This window comes from Aotus nancymaae, unplaced genomic scaffold (assembly GCF_030222135.1).
Source record: "Aotus nancymaae isolate 86718 unplaced genomic scaffold, 86718_ANA_hifiasm-v0.15.2.pri h1tg000043l, whole genome shotgun sequence".
NCBI classification, from domain to species: Eukaryota; Metazoa; Chordata; class Mammalia; order Primates; family Aotidae; genus Aotus; species Aotus nancymaae.
Window position 1 is genome coordinate 1,736,835 of NW_026988457.1, and position 15,700 is coordinate 1,752,534.

Sequence of the window (15,700 nt, forward strand, 5' to 3'; positions counted from 1 at the left end):
AACTGTGATTGTTGAATTGTCTGTTTCTCTATTCAATTCTATCAATCAGTTTTTACTTCATGCATTTTCAGGCTTTGTTGTCAGGTTTTATCTTTGTTTTCGCTGCTGTAACAAAGTTCCACACATTAGATAAATTACAAACAATAGAAATTTATTTCTTACAGTCCCAGAAGCTGGAAAAATCTAAGATAAATGTGCTGAAAGGCTGCATGTCTGGCGAGAGCGGCTTCTGCTTCCATGACAGCGCCTTATTGCTGTATCCTCTGGAGGGAATGAATGCTGTGTGCTCACATTACTCTCTTTATCTTGGATCCCGTTTATAATGGTGCTAATCCCACTTGCGAGGGTGGAGGTGACTTAATCGCCTCCCAAAGGTCACAGTTGTTAATACTGTCACATTGGAGATTAAGTTTCAACATGAATTTTGAAGGAGACACCACCATTCAAACTGTAGCAGGTATACATATGTTTTAATTGGTGTATCTTCTTGATGGATTGATCTCTCTTTTTGTTGAGGGACAGGGTCTTGGGTCTTGCTCTGTTGTCCAGGCTTGACTTCAGTGGCACAATCATGGCTCACTGCAGCCTTGACCTCCTGGGTTTAAGTGATCCTTCCACCTCATTCTCCTGAGTAGCTAGGACTATACCAATAGCTAGGACTACAGGCAAACACCAGCACGCCCACCACCGTTTTAAAATTTGTCTTGTAGGGATGGGGTCTTGCTGTGTTGCCTAGGCTGATCTCAAACTCCTAGGCTCAAGCAAACCTCCTGCCTTGGCTTCCCAAAATGCTGGTGTTGGGATTACAGACATGAACCACTACATCCAGTTGGATTGACCCTTTTAACATTAGAAAATGTCTTTTGTTATCTCTAGTGCTAAATTTTGTTTTACAGGTCTGTTTTGCCTCATATTGATACAGCCACTCCCACTCGCTTTTGGTTATCATTAACTCGGCATATTTTCTTCCATCCTTTTTCTTTCATCCTATTGTGTCTTTAAATCTGAAGTTTGTTTCTTATCAACAGCATATACTAGGATCATATTTGTGCTTTTTTAAATATATACTTTAAGTTCTGGGGTAAATGTGCAGATCTTGCAGGTTTGTTACATAGGTACACACATGCCATGGTGGTTTGCTGCCTCCATCCCCCCGTCACCTACATTAGGCATTTCTCCTAACGTTATCCCTCCCCAACCTCCCCACCCCATGCTATTGCTCCCCTAGCCTCCCACCCCACAACAGACCTCAGTGTGTGATGTCCCCCTCCCTGTGTACATGTGTTCTCATTGTTCAACACCCACTTATAAGTGAGAACATACAGTGTTTGATTTTCTGTTCTTATGTCAGTTTGCTGAGAATGATGGTTTCCAGATTCATCCATGTCCCTGCAAAGGACATTAATTCATCCTTTTTATGGCTGCATAGTATTCCATGGTGTATATATGCCACATTTTCCTTGTCCAGTCTATTATCAATGGGCATTTGAGTTGGTTCCAAGTCTTTCCTATTGTAAACTGTGCTGCAATGAACATACATGTGCATGTGTCTTTATAATAGAACGATTTATAATTCTTTGGGTATATACCAAGGATTGGGATTGCTGAGTCAAATGATATTTCTATTTGTAGATCCTTGAGAATTGCCACACTGTCTTCCACAGTGGTTGAACTAATTTACACTCTCACCAACAGTGTAAAAATGTTTCTATTTCTCCACATCCTCTCCAGCATCTGTTGTCTCCAGACTTTTTAATGATCGCCATTCTAACTGGCATGAATGGTATTTCACTGTGGTTTTGATTTGCATTTCTCTAATGACCAGTGATGATGAGCATTTTTTCATGTTTGTTGGCTGCATAAATGTCTTCTTTTGAAAAGTATCTGTTAATATCCTTCACCCACTTTTTGATGGGGTTGTTTGTTTTTTTCTTGTAAATTTGTTTTAGTTCTTTGTAGATTCTGGATACTAGCCCTTTTTCAGATGGGTAGCTTCAAAAATTTTTTCCCATTCTGTTGGTTGTGGCAATACCATTTAGAACATAGGCATAGGCAAGGACTTCATGACTGAAACACCAAAAGCAATGGCAACAAAAGCCAAAATAGACAAATGGGATCTAATTAAACTCCAGAGCTTCTGCACAGCAACAGAAACAATCATATTTGGGTTTTTAAAAAACTCTATTCTTCTAATTTTTACTTTTTGATTGGACTATTTGGTTCATTCATATTTAATGTAATTACTAGTAAGACAGTTTTTGACTGCCATTTTAAAATTATTTCCTTTGTGTTTTGCATCTTTTTAATTTTTCTATTTCTCTATCACTAACTTCTTTTGTGTTAAATATATATTTTCTAGTATGCCATTTTAATTATTATTTTTCACCAGTGTTTTTGAGTTATTTTGTTAGTGTTTGCCCTGAAGATTATAATAAAAATCTTAATTTAGAAGAATCTAATTTAGATTAATATCAACCTAATTTTAGTAGTTTATAAAAATTTTGCCCCATTATGCTACATTTCCTCCTACCTTTTGTACTTTTGTTGTCATATAAATTACAACTTTGTGAATTATAAGCCTAACAAGATAGCTTTATAATTATGGCTTTGTGCATTTATCTTTAAATCAGATAGGCGATAAAACCTCAGACCAAAACATGTTTATACTGTCTTTGCATTATCCATGTAGTGACCCTCTCTGGTGTTCTTCATTTGTTCATTTGGATATTAGTTACTGTCCCATCATTTCATCCTGAGAAACTCCCTCTCATATTTCTCCTAGGTCAGATTTGCAAATGATGCATTTTCTCATTTTTTATCTCCTTCATTTTTGAAGGACAAATTTTCTGGATATAAAATTCTAAGTTAACGTGTTTTTCCTTCAGCAATTTGAATATGTCATCCCACTGCCTGCTGGCTTCCACAGTTTCTGCTGAGAAGTTAGTCAAATTATTGAGATCCTTTATACATGAGGATTGCTTTTCTTTTGCTGCTTTCATGAGTCTCTCCTTTTCTTTGACTTTCAACAGTTTGATAGTGATGTGTTTAAGTATGGATCTCTTTGAATTTATCCTAACTGATATTCATTGCACTTCCTGAATGTGTAAATGAATATTTTTTAAGCAAACTTGAAAAGTTTTGTCCATTATTTCTCCAATTATTGTTTCTTCCCCTTCCTTTCTTTTCTTTTCTTTTTCTGGACTTGCCTTCTGTGGATGTTGGTATGCTGGTTGATGTCCCACAGGTTTTTGAGGCTCTGTTCCTTTTTCTTCACATTTTATTTGATTTCTCAGACTGCATAATCTCAATTAATCTGTCTTCAAGTCTTCTGAGTCTTTCTTCTGTCTGTTGAAATTCTCTCTTGAGCTCCTTTGGTGAATCTTTCATTATAGGAATTGTACTTCTGACTTCAGAATTTTCATTTTCAAAAGTAATTTCTGTCTTTTTAATATCTTATATTTTATTTTGTTATTATTATTTATTTTATTGTATTTTATCATTTAATCAGTCCCACAGAAACAGGGCCTCAAAAAATTGAACTAAGACTCACTATTGTTCCTCTCCATGACAATCTTTAGTAAAAAGCAAAAGATTTATATGATTTGAAGAGAAACCGGAGTATATATCTTATATTTTATAAGTCATTATTTTCATACTTTCCTTTAATTTTTTTCACATAATTTTATCTATATTGTTGACTTGAAGTTTTTGTTTAATAAGTCCAACAGTGGCTTTCATTAAGGACAGTTTCTTTTGAGTGTTCTTTTTCCTGTACATAAGACTTTTTTCCTGCTTTTTAATGTCTTCTAATTTTTTGTTAAAAACTGGACATTTTACATAATACAATGTGACAATTCTGGAAGTAAGATTCTCTTCACAGAGTGTTTTTGTTGTTGCTGTTTGCTTATGTATTTAATGGCTTTCCTGGATTACTTCTGTAATGACTGTATTCTTTGTCATGTGTCTCTTTTAGTTAGCTTAGTGGTCAGCTAATGACTAGACAAAGTTTTCTTTATGTTTTGGACCAATAATTCTTCTATCCTTATCTGGGGCTGTGTGTGTGTTTGTGTGTGTGTGTGTGTGTGTGTGTGTGTATGAGGAGCATGCCTTCAAAACTCCTGCAGGCAGCTTTCAACACTGTCTTACCCTTCACTTCTTTCTTGAGCAGATCCTCAAGGTCAGCTAGAGTTGAAAGTTTAGGGCATTCTCAGTTCTTTTGTGGGCACACATGTAGTACTAGGTATACAAACAACCCTACACATACTTTTAGTCTTCTGGATTCCAAGGCATATCTAAGAACATTTGAATGTCCCTGATGGACTTAATATTTCCAGATTTAACTTTTAAGTTTTTAGACAGCCTTTTCTTAGCCCCAACTGGTAATGCTTCCTCTAGCAACTGTATGTTAAACAATTGCTGTGGATTGTTTTGGCAAATTCCATGTGGGTTGTGCTATTTGCATAGAGGGTGCCCTGAGTCTGTTCAGTTAAGAAAAGGCTTAAGGATGGAACTTTTCAGCAAGTTGTTAGTCAGGTCAAAAATAGTGTCAATTCTTTGGGGCTGGCCCTTTTCTGAGCTCTGCACACATTTTGCCTCCTCTAGTGGCTGCTAGGCTGATGGTTTTAAGAGCTACTCTATTGGACTTTTAAGATTCTGACGAGCCAGGGAGAGGTGTATGTCATTAGAACAACTTGAAATGCACAAAGCTCACTCCTCTAACTTAGGTTCAGCTGTTTTTCTTGAGTTTGCACATATAAAATTTTTGAAGAGTTTAATTTTCAAAGTTCTGAAGAAGTTGATTTTGACATTTTTTAAGAGTGTTGTCATTGTTTTTCTGGAGTAGATTTTTAGAGGTCTTTATTCCACCATTCTGGAAGTTGTATTCATGGTAAGGGAGAGCATCATCTCTGCCAAGCTTTGGCAGTGTCTTTTGGTTGATGACTAGACTAAAATAAGGACTACTATCTATCAAAGACACCGTAAAAAGAATAAAAATAGAAGCCAAAGAGTGGAAAGTATTTGCAGTACATATGACTGACAAAAATTGTCACAAATCAGTAAGATTAAAGAGTAAGTCAGACACAGTTGAATAAAAAGTTAATAAACTGAAGGAATTATTTGAAATTCTACCCAAAAGGCAGAGATGCAAAATATAAAAGATGCTGAGTAACAAGGAAGTGAGAGTAAGAAGGTCTAGCATATATCTAATTGGATATACAAAAAGGAGTAATAGAGAAAATAGAGAAGAAACTGTTTTCAAAGACATATGGCTGGGAGTTTTCCAGAAATGTTTCTAGATATCAATTCTCAATCACAGGGAGGCAAATGAACCTCAAATAGGAAAAAAATCTACAACTAGATGTAACATAGAAAACTATAGGACGTGAAAGACAAAAAGAAGGTCTTAAAAGACAGATTTTCCACAAAGAAATGGTAATGAGGGTTAAATCTCACTTTTCAGCAATCCTGATAGAGTCAGCGAATTATTTTCAGTGTGCTAAGAAATCATAAAGAAGTAACTACAATTCTCTACCCAGTGAGATCATCTTTAAAAGAAAGGATGAAGTAAAAACATGTTTTACTTAAACACAGGACACTCACAAAAGACGCTCACTAAGGAAGTTAAAAAAAAAAAAAAAGCCTGGCATGGTGGCTCACGCCTGTAATCCCAGTACTTTGGGAGGCTGAAGCGGGCAGATCACTTGAGGTCAGGAGTTCGAGACCAGCCTGGTCAATATGATGAAACCTTGTCTCTACTAAAAATACAAACATTAGCCAGGCATAGGGGTGCATGTCTGTAATTCCAGTTACTCAGGAGGCTAAGGCAGGAGAATTGCTTGAACGGGGAAATGGAAGTTGCAGTGAGCCGAGATTGCACCACTACACTCCAGCCTGGGTGACAGAGCAACACTCCATCTCAAAAATAATTATATATCTATACACTTCAAATATAATGTCTGAGAGACAAGAGGAAATTGTGAACAAATATATTGGTAAATATAAATCAATACACATGGTATAAAATAACGAAAGTAATGTCTAATTTATGGGTGGAGGTAATAGACTAGAATCCATTTCCTGAACAAAAGCTGGTCAGGTGATCAGAGTTGAAGTGTTCAGTGGTTAAGAGAATGAATGCTAGAACTTGATTGCCTTGATCTTGACTCTGGTCCTTATTATCTGTGTGAATTTGGGCAAGATGTTAATTACCATCTCTCTATGTCTTTATTTCTCTTGATATGGGAACAGTTATAACATTTACCTCATAAGTTATTGTGATGATTAAATTGGTTTATATGTGTCAAGGGCTTGGATCAGTGCTTAAACATAAAAACTGCTTTAAAATGCTAGCTATGATTCTTATAAAAGCATTTTAAAGTCCTTATATTGCAAGGTAAAATACACAAACATATAATCATGTTAAGATACTTTAACAAAGCTCTTTTGACAGTGATGACTGGCAAAATGAAAATATTATTAACAAGCTTGTTTTAAGTGAGTCATATAAATCTTTGTATCAAATTAACTAAAACTATATAGGCTTTTCAAAAATCTGTTTATTAGTCCACAAGATAATTCCCAGATATCAAAATCAAACACTGCTGTTGTTTTCCCAATGTCTACGCCACCTGTCTTTTCTTTTCTTTTTTTTTTTTTGAGACAGCATCTTGCTCTGTCACCCAGGCTGGAGTGCAGTGGTGCAATCTCAGCTCACTGCAACTTCCACCTCCTGGGTTCAAGTGATTCTCCTGCCTCAGTCTCCCTAGTAGCTGGGATTACAGGTGCACACGACCATGCCTGGCTAATTTTTTTGTATTTTTAGTAGACAGGGTTTCACCATATTGTCCAGGTTGGTCTCAAACTCCTGACCTCAGGCGATCCACCTGCCTCAGCCTCACCAAGTGCTGGGATTACAGGCATGAGTCACTGCGCTCTGCCTATGCCACCTTTCTTCTGCACAGAACACTGGTTTCCTATAGAGTGGGAATGCATCCAGCTAAAACACATTTTCCCAGATGTCCTTACACTTGTGGCCATATTACTAGTTTTGGTCCCAGAGATGCAAGTGGAAGTCATTGGGTTAGATTTCTGGGAAAGCTTAAAACTTTATGCCTTAAAAGCAAGTGTGCCTTGAACTGGTGCATTTCTCATCCTCTGGCTCTGCGTGCATGTTGACACCAGACTTCAAAGCTCCGGAAGCAGTCCACAACTCTGCTTTACCTTTCATTTCCTGACGGCACAGAAGCTCAAGGTCAGCTGGGGGTGAAAGCTCACGGTCCCCTCAGGTCTTTCCTGGGCATGTGTTCACATGGGTGAACACCTGGGTGTGCTTGTGGCCTTCCAAAGTCTCCATAGTATGTAGGAGCTTTTCAGTGCCCCCTAAGGACTTCCTTCTAAATAATCTACTTATTGAGTGAGACTTCATTAAAAATCTCTATGACTTTAAAAATGGACTTTGACAAGCTGAAATTGGCCAAGAAGAAAAATAAAGCATAATTTTCTATGCCAGGTATCAAAATACACCGTAAAACTACAGTAACTATAACAGGGTGGCATGATTGCAGAAATATATAGCATGATGAAAAAAGTGCAGAATTAGTTACACACATGCATTTTGTACATGATATAGGTGACATTTTAAATTAGTGTGGAAAGGATGAATTTTTCCAAAAAGAGATTGGAATGACTGGCACTCCATTTAGGAGAAAAATAGATCCTTACCTCATTACTTACACAAGAATAAATTTCAATTGAATTAAAACCTATACATAAAAAACAAAATTATAAATATATTTAAAAGCTTAGGAGAGGAGAGGAGAGGAATCTTTTTCAAGATGAAAGGAAATCCAGAAAACATCAAAGCAAATCTTTAAACTTAAAAACTTCCTCATAGTGAAGATCACCACAAATGAAATTGAAGGCAAACAACAGGCTGAGAGGCAATTCTTATAAAATATGCGGCAGAATAAGAAAATTCCAATGAAATAATGGTATTCTATTTTTAACCGATTAGATTGGCAAGTAAAAGCTTTTAAGAGGTTGATACTACACATTTTTTTTTCAGACAGAGTCTCACTTTGTTGTCCAGACTGGAGTGCAGCTGCATGATCTCAGCTCACTGCAACCTCTGCCTCCTGGGTTCAAGTGATTCTCCTGCCCAGCCTTCCAAGTAGCTGAGATCACAGATGTGCACCACCACGCCAGGCTAATTTTTGTATTTTTAGTAGAAATGGGATTCATCATGTTTGCCAGGCTGGTCTAGAATTCCTAACCTCCAGAGATCCACCTGCCTTGGCTTCCCAAAGTGCTTGGATTACAGGCATGAGCCACCACGCCTGGCCTGATACTACACAATATTAATGTAGCTGTGAAGACATACTCACGCTCATTCACTGTTAATGAGAATACAAATTGGTAGGGCTGTTTGGAAGGCAATCCATCAGGATCTAACACAATTTCAAATGCACACCATTCTAATGCAGCATTTTCACTTCTAGAAATGCATGCTGCAGAATATTTTCACGAACACAAAAGTACACACACGAAAGTGTATATGCTGCTTATTGCGGTACTGCTTGTGAGAATGAGAATCTAGGGACCTGAATGTCCATCAGTAGATAGAAAGAGTGGGGGGCAGGGGGAGAGAGAGAGAGAGACAGAGAAAGAAAGACAGAGAGACAGAGAGAGAGAGATTGTATGTGTAAAGAGTGACGGAGAGAAAAAGAGAAGACTGTAATAATTGGATTCAAATTGCTTTGCAATTATTTGGCCAGTGACCTTTTTTTCTTTCTCTTTCTCTTTCTCCTTCTCTCTTTTCTTTTCTTTCTTTCTCTTTCTTTCTTCTTTCTTTTTTCCTTTCTTTCTTCTTTCTTTTCTTCCTTTCTTCCTTTCTTCTTTCTTTTTTGGTGACAGGACACCAGCACAATGACAGAACAGCTCGGTTTTGTGGGTAAATATACCACAAAAGGACTTTTATGTTTTATAACATAGACTTCTATATTATGTCACTTTTCAAGTCATTTAAAACAACAAAAAATCAGACTGCAGAATTGTGAAATATGGTCTCATTTGTGTAAAAGAAGTCTACAACACAAACAGTTACATATTTGTTATATATTATAAACGCCTAATAAAAATACACACTGAACTGTGAACAGTGGCTACCACCTGGAAGTGGTAGGAGAGGAGATGGAGGGATTTTAACTTATTGGTTACAGCTCTGTTTGATGTTACAAGCTTGGAGTACATTTTGCAATTTATAAAATGAATAAACGAATAGACATTTGCCGATAAAGGGAACGAGAGAGAAACACAGTAGCTTTCAAACTCACAAGGGAGAAAAGGAGGTGTTTTCAAGGCTGGCTGGGGTGGTGTGAGCAGACAGAAAAGGAGTGGCTTCATGGTGCTGGAGAATGCAGGGAATCGATGCTGCCACATCCTTCAAGCGGATGCAGGAGAATGGACTCAAATGCACAGTGGAGGAGAGATGTAGGGCACTGAGAGTGAGAAGAAATAATGACTTTGAGACAGGCTATCCATGAGAAAGCAGACAAGAGTTGGTTACCAGCTACTAAGAGCAGAAGATATTGATTAAATACCGTAAGAAATTAAAGACATTCTCATTTTAGATGTGTACTCCTAATCTCTGTTGGTGACGGTATTTCTGTGAAAACCAAATTTTTCTTCTTTCAGTTAGCAATATGTTCTTTAAATCCCCAGCCACCAGTATGGGTCCCTTGCCTGTTAGGAACCAGGCCACACAGCAGGAGATGAGTGGCGGGCCAGTGAGTAAAGCTTCATCTGTATCTATAGCCACTCCCCATTGCTCACATTACCTTTTGAGCTCCACCCCTTGTCACATCAGCAGCAGCATTAGATTCTCAAAGGAGTATGAACCCTGTTGAGAACTATGCATGCAAGGGATCTAGATTGCCTGCTCTTTATGAGACTCTGATGCCTGATGATCTGTCACTGTCTCCTGTCACCCCCAGATGAGACTATCTAGTTGCAGGAAAACCAGCTCAGGGCTCCCACTGATTCTACATTATGGTGAATTGTATAGTTATTTCATTATATATTACAATGTAATAATAATAGCACTAAAGTGCACAATAAATGTAATGTACTTGAATCATCCTGAAACCATCCTCCCTGCCCTGTCCATGGAAAAATTGTCTTCCACGAAACAGGTTCCTGGCGCCAAAAAGTTTAGGACCACTGCTTTAAATTATAGACACAGGCCACCTGTACCTCAGCTACTGTGTTTCATAATGAATAACCCTTCAAAGCAATTTAATCTCTTTATCATTTTATCTTTCTGTAGTAGGGCTTGGGGTTAGTCCTTGCCATAGAATGGAGAATATAACAGAGAAGAGAAACTTAAGAGTGATAATGTAAGAGTGATAATCATACAGTTTCAATTTGGAGAAGATTGACCTGAGAGAATTGCAGAGGAAGCATGCTATTCGTGTAAGAAATCCTTAAATTCCACACAAAATCTGTATAGTCTTCCTGGACATGATGCATAAGGAAATCCTAAGACTGCATGCCGAGTTTAACCAATTAAGCCAGAATAAACTGGAATGAATTTGCATTTGAGAAGTGAAACACTATCCAAGGAACATAAGAACAGTTGGGCTCCTGCAGAAGGAGACACACATGGTGTTCATCGCAGAGTTTTGCTTCTTATTCCCTTTGAGTAAGAACAAAATGATCACATTTTTTCATCTTCAAAAATCTTCTCTCATTATTTTTCTGGTGTCATTGGCTGGCATATTGTGATCCATAGAAAGAACAGGAAGCAGAGATGAAGTCTTCCTCTCCTACAGCCTCTGGGCAGAGGTGAAGGGCTTTTGAAGGAATGCACCATGAGGTTATGAGACCCACTCAGCTAGATATATTTTTTGGAAGTTAAGTGTGTCACAGCAGCTTCTTATGTAACTAACTTGTATCTTAAAGGCTTGCAGGTCTCCATAACCTTGGAGACCATTCTGTTCTCATGCTTATCTGTTCAACCACAAATAGGCCTAACTTGATTCTCTAAAAAAGTGGACATTTGAGGTTCTAAAATAAGGAGATACAGGCGAAGTGGCATCCACCTGTAGTCCTAGCTACTTGGGAGACCAAGGTGGGAGGATCACTTGAGTTTAGGAGTTTAAGACTGCTCTAGACAACAAAATGAGATCTCTGTCTCAAAAGTAAATGGGAAAGTTAAACAAATTTCAATGAGAAGAAATCTGAGTCTCCATTAAGTAAATCTGGATGTCAGTGCACATGGAAGCACTAAATATTTGAAGTGTATCCTGTAGAAACCTAACACATAAAATTAATAATCTTGTGTATTATCTGTTTTTACACTGCTATGAAGAACTACCTGAGACTGGGTAGTTTATGAAGAAAAGAGGTTTAATTGACTCACAGTTCTGTGGGCTTAATAGGAAGCATGACTGAGAGGCCTCAGGAAACTTACAATCATGGCGAAAGGTGAAAGAGGAAGCAAAGAACTTCACATGGCGGCAGGAGAGAGAGAATAAAGGAGGAAAGTACCACACACTTTTAAACTGTAAGATCTCGTGAGAACTCAATCACTACCATGAAAACAGCTAGGAGGAAATCCGCCCTCATGATCCAGTCACCTCCTACCAGGCCTTTCCTCCAATTCGACATGAGATTTGGTCAGTGACATAAATCCACATCATATCACCTTGATATTGAATACATTATATTGGCCAAAATTTTAGAGTCATACTAGATTATCCTTCCTTGTTTTTCCCCTTTTTTGTGGAGACAGGGTCTCACTCTGTAACCCAGTGCAGTGGCACGATCTTGGCTCACGGCAACCTCTGCCTCCCAGGCTCAAGCTGGGACTTGAGCCCACCTCATCCTCCCAAGTAGCTGGACCTACAGGTGCAGGCAGCCACACAAGGATACGTTTTTTGTAATTTTTGGTAAAGATGAGGTTTTATCATGTTGCCCAGTTTGGTCTCAAATTCCTGGATTCAAGCGACCTGCACTCTTTGGCCTCCCAAAGTGCTGGGATTATAGGCATGAGCCACCACACCTTGCCTATCTTTCCTTTTAGAAGGTAGATTTTCAGGTAGAACTTTGCTTCTATGAAAGGCTGGAATCTGAAAACTATTCTACCAGTAGATGATCACAGTTTACTTTGAGTCTTTGACATGTCCTCTGAATCTCTAGGCTTCAGTCGTTTCTAATGTCCATTCCAGCTTTAAAAATTTTTATTTCAATAGCTTTTGGGATACAAGTGGTTTTTGGTTGCATGGATGAATTATGTAGTGGTGAATTCTGAGATTTCACAGATAAGCATGAGAACAGAATGGTCTCCAAGGTGCAAGCCTTTAAGATACAAGTTAGTTACATAAGAAGCTGCTGTGGATGAATTTTATCTTGTTTGTGAGCTGAGCATAGCAAATTAACACAATTTTATTCAACAGAATTGTGACAATCAAAAGTAATACTAGCAAAAGTTCAGTTCTGGAAGCATTCTCACGTATTGCTGGTAGATGTTTGAACTGTACAAGTGTTTTTGGAAAGCAGTTTGACAGTATTTATTACGTTGATTAACTCGTATGTCTCAAAGAAGCAGCACACCAGCAGGTGCAAGCAGAAAGCGCCCCCTCCCACGGGCACTTCAAAGCTCTTTTATAGTTTCCTTTTTCATCTCTACCTAAAATCCTAGGCAGTGTATGTAACCTTTCCCATAACTTTTAGGTTTTTAAAAATCATCACTTTTTTTCACAAAACAGTCTCATGTTGACATTTGCAAAGTCCAGTCCTGGTGTAAATGTCAAAACTCTGGGTTCTACTTGCAGCCTCTCCCAGCCCAGGCTGGTGTTGCCAAGAGAGAGGGCGTAGGCTGCCTTCTCCACTCCTGCAGCCTGGCCCAGGTTTCTGATGCCACTGGATTAGGAAGACAGGAAAGGATTTGCTTGTCTGGGACAGTTATGAGCTGGGGGCAGGCACACTTTGGATTCTGTGTATCTTCAGAGTCAGCTTCACCCCACCCCCAGAAATGCATTTTCCTTGGGATTTTACCACTAGGAACCCCCAATTGCTATTTCTGGGATGTGCCAAGTGCTGCCTGCATGGTCACTTTTAATTTCTTCTGCACAGGTGGTGTTTTCCAGAAACACTCTCTGTATTTGGATCCATCCCCCTCTAGGAACTTATATTTTTTAAATTTCCAACATTTAGTTTAAGTTTCAAAGGTACATGTGCAGGATGTGCAGGTTTGTTACATAGGTAAACATGTGCCATGCTGGTTTACTGCACAGATCAACTCATCACCCGGGTATTAAGCCCAGTATCCATTAGCTATTCTTCCTGATGCTTTCCCTCCCCCAGCCCCCACCTCCCAGGCCCCAGTGTGTGTTGTTCCCTTCTTTGTGTACATGTGTTCTCATCATTCAGCTCCCACGTATAAGTGAGAACATGTGGTGTTTGGTTTTCTCTTCCTGCGTTAGTTTGCTGAGGATAATGACTTCCAGCTCCCACCATGTCCCTGCAAAGGAAGTGATATCGCTCCTTTTTATGGCTGCAGAGTATTCCATAGTATATATGTACCACATTTCCTTTGTCCAGTCTATCATTGATGGGCATTTGGGCTGATTCCATGTCTTTGCTATTGTGAATAGTGCTGCAATGAACATACTCTTGCATGTATCTTTATAATAGAATTATTTCTATTCCTTTGGGTATATAACTAGTAATGGGATTACTGTGTCTTACGGTATTGCTTCTTCTAGGTCTTTGAGGAATTGCCACACTGTCTTCCACAATGGTTGAACTAATTTACGCTCCCACCAACAGTATAAAAACGAGGAACCTCTTGAGTGAGATTCATAATTGCTCCAGACTACCTCTGTCCTGCGTAGACCACTTCTAGCCCACAGGAAGCACCCATAGCTCCCGTCCCCTACATCAGTGGAAGTACAGTGCAGGTCAATGCAATTTTTCACTTTGCTGCCTTAGGGGACTGCAGTCAGCCCCTCACCTGGAGGACTATTTTGGGGGCAAGAGTTAGAAACCCTTTATTGTGACCTCCTGACTTCAGGGGACACAGCTGTAGTTCTCCCTGTGGTCTGAAGCTCCTCTTACCAGTTTGAGATGAGGGGAAAGGGCCCTCCTCCCTGCCCTTTGGGGCCATGAGAAGGAGACTGCCACAGCCCTCCAGGAACTCTCGAAAAAACCCTTCCTCAGCCCCAGCCTCTTCTACCCTTGGACTCTTAAGTGGGTGTTGCCCTCTGGCTTTTCAAACCAGTCCTTGACCCCTCCTTTGCAAGCCTGTTCTGTTGCATATTCTGTTGCAGGATCCTGCGGAATGGGAAAAAAAACACAACTTCTTTACTCAGACTCCTGGAACCTCAGGCTAGAATTAAGACTTATTTTGCATCTTGTTAATTTACATTCTCCTTACTCAGCCAACCCACTTTTTTCAGAATTTATTTTATAGAAATAAAAGTACTTGTATACAAAGATATTTACAGAGACAATATTTGTAGTAACAACAACAACAAAAGGGCTGGGCGTGGTGGCTCATGCCTGTAATAGCAGTTCGGGAGGCTGAGGCAGGCAAATCACTGAGGTCAGGAGTTCAAGACCAGCCTGACCAATATGGTGGAACCCTGTCTTTACTAAAAACACAAAATTAGCCAGGTGTGGTGGTGGGCACCTGTAGTCCCAGCTACTTGGGAGGCTGAGACAGAAGAATTGCTTGAACCCAGGAGGCAGAGATTGTAGTGAGCCAAGATCAAGCCACTGCACTCTATCCTGGGGGACAGTGAGACTTCCTCTCGGAAAAAAAAAAAAAGAAAGAAAAGAAAAGAAAGTAAGAAAACCTAACTCTGAATCTGTAAAGGAATGGTGGGTGTGCAATTAACCGATGGTATGTTCATACAATGGTTATTAGGCAGCTGTTATACACAGTGAGTTATACTATCTCTATTACATGGAGGGATATTAATTATATACTAGTTGCAGAGAATAAAAGAAATTGCAGAATGATGTGTATAATGTGATCCACTAAAAAACACACACACTTTACTTACTTGTGTACATTTGGGTGAGTATGGAGCAAGGTGAGGTGGGAAAGAATGCACGCCAGATATCAATACTGGTCATCTTAGTGGGTGGTAACACAGCAAGAACGGAGAGAGCATCTTTTCTTTTTAGTATATTTTAAAGTGTCATGCATATTACTGCATGCATTTTGGGGAACTAAAGAATAATATAATAAAAAAAGTAAAGGAAGAAAATGAAATTTGATAAAACTATAAGAAGAAATTGCCCAGAAAGTATTAAGAGTTCTAAAAAAATCTTCAAGGAAGACATAATTTCAACATTATAAAAACTATTACAGAGTAGAAAAAAATGGAAATCTTCTAACATAATTTTTGGAGGCTAGATTTACCATGATACTAAATCTAGAAAGGAAAACTAGAGGCCTATTTCACTTGCAATTGACTGTTCCTGCAAAAAATCCAGAATAAAACATTAATAAATTGACTCAGGTTATTAAAAAGATAAGATGAGGTGGTCAAATTAAATTATCCAGTAATAGAAGGTAGCTTCACATTAGAAAATCTATTAATATAATCCTAAGCTTAACAGATTAAAAGAGAAACTATACATGCTGAAAAATAGTTGTATAAAATTCAATACTTCCTTTTTTATTTTTAAA

At 38.6% G+C, this 15,700-nt stretch overlaps 1 non-coding gene across 1 annotated transcript; it reads right to left on the reverse strand.

The window, feature by feature from the left end:
* Positions 1-3,506: 3,506 nt before the first annotated feature.
* Positions 3,507-3,622, reverse strand: LOC135268813 (U5 spliceosomal RNA). Its single transcript, XR_010337150.1, has one exon. It is a non-coding gene; the product is annotated as a U5 spliceosomal RNA (small nuclear RNA).
* Between the last annotated feature and the right edge of the window lie 12,078 nt (positions 3,623-15,700).